The sequence below is a fragment of the Selaginella moellendorffii genome, unplaced genomic scaffold (assembly GCF_000143415.4).
Source record: "Selaginella moellendorffii unplaced genomic scaffold, v1.0 SELMOscaffold_15, whole genome shotgun sequence".
In the NCBI taxonomy this organism is placed as follows: Eukaryota; Viridiplantae; Streptophyta; class Lycopodiopsida; order Selaginellales; family Selaginellaceae; genus Selaginella; species Selaginella moellendorffii.
The window spans coordinates 2,134,538-2,136,542 of record NW_003314276.1 but is presented as its reverse complement, the minus strand read 5'-3'; positions in this window follow the sequence as shown (position 1 = coordinate 2,136,542).

The following is a 2,005-nucleotide window of genomic DNA, read 5'->3' as shown; positions in this document are numbered from 1 at the left end:
AGGAAAGTAGTCTCTAAAGAGACTCATGGGAGGGTCACAAAGTTGGGCCGTGGATAGAGCCTACAGCAGAAGATGCTAAAGAGACTTACTAGGGGTGAACACCCTAGTCTTGGCAAAGCAAAGCCTTTGCTATGGAATCAAAAGAATACCTCAAAGAGGGAGGTAGAGATTCGATGTTGCTTGGTGCAACAATCAACGGATAGGAGCAAAAGATGAGTGGCCAGGATAGGGCCGTGGAATCCCTGGGAAGGAATCCAAGTGACAAAGTTAGGCGAGGAACACTAATGTGTTGGATGCTAACAAATTGCAGGAAAAGAAGTGTGTTTCCAAGGATGGATTTCGAATTGCTCCGATTTGGCGAAAGTGGAAGCTCCAAGGGAGGGAGTGGTAAGGTAGCCAAATGATAGGGCCATGGACAGCCCTAGCATAAAGTATGATAAATGGAACTTAGTGCCCAAGGTAGCACGAAATAAAAGAGAGGATGATGGTGCCCTCAAGTAATGAACTTCCTAGGATGGGGAAGTGGAGTTGCACAATCTGTGCAATGTAAGGTGTTGGAAACACCTAGGAAATTGACTTCCAAAAGTCAAAAGAGTAAAAGTTCCAAGGTGCAAACGTTCAATAGATGGAAATTGAGACTACTCAAGGAGTAGTAGGATTGACTTAGAGAAGGGTCTCTAAGAGGTTTAACAAGAACTAAACCAATAAAAGGAGAGAACCACGACATGTGGTCCAATTAGTCTCTAAGTTGGAGAGACTACCCTCCTTACATGATGGGCAAGGCATAGTAAGCCTTTGGTGACAAACCATTGACGAATATGGAGAAGGCATGGTGAGCCTTCAACGTCAAACCATTGACAAATATTGGTTAGGTGCCAAGGATGGAAATGGTAACACATGCGGGTGTTACTTTATAAAATGGTTTACCGTTCGATGAGGACATCGAACTTCATCTATGGGTGGTGGAGTTGTGAGACACAAAATCCCTAGGCCCCAAAGTGGAGCTGGAGGGGCGCCACGTGGTAGTGGCTGAAGCGAAAGCCAAACAAGCGTAACACGTTCGTACTAAAAGCTCCGCCTTGAAAGGTCGAGAGCGGGAGTGGAACTCCCAACAAAGTGCTCGAGAAACAAGCACAAAGAGAGCAATAAGCGAGGCTCCAAAAAGGGACTCAAAAGGACCAACACATGACACATGGAAGTGTCCGAAATGGACCCGAGTTGGAATCCGAAGTGGAGTCCGAGAAGGACCCCGAGATGGAGTCCGAGATGGACCCGAGATGGAGTCCGAGATGGAGTCCGAGATGGACCCGAGATGGAGTTCGAGATGGACTCAAGATGGACCCGAGATGGACCCGAGATGGAGTCCGAGATGGAGTCTGAGAAGGACCCGAGATGGAGTCTGAGATGGACTCGCGATGGACCCGAGATCGAGTCCGAGATGGAGTCCAAGATGGACCCGAGATGGAGTCCGAAGTCGAGACCGGGACCAAGACCGAGACCGGGACCGAGACCGAGACCGAGATCGGGACCGAGACCGAGACCGAGGCCGAGGCCGAGTCCGAGTCCGAGTCCGAATCCGAGTCCAAGTCTGAGTCTGAGTCCGAGTCCGAGGCCGAGTCCGAGTTCGAGCCTGAGAGGGTGAAAGCCCAAAGCATTCGTCTCCCAAACCCTTGGGGGTTTGGTGAGCTCCAAAAGTATAGTAGGAGGAGGACTACAGTGGAGCCAGTTTGGCCCAGGAAGGCCGGACCCAGTGTTGGGTGATGAGCTGCCCACTGGGAAGTCCAAGACTAGAGTGAACACAAACCGACAAGCGGGGTAGCTTGGTGAAGTGTTCAAGAGCCGGCTCTAGTTCCCCCGGGAGATCGACTGGCCGATACTCCCAGTCCAAGTGTGGGTGGCACTACCTACTTGGATACCTGGTGTGGCTCAACGGAACTTCGCTCTAAGCCCATGGCTAGAGCACCCAAAGGCAAAAGGCAAGGAGAGTACCCATGAGGCCCGCGTA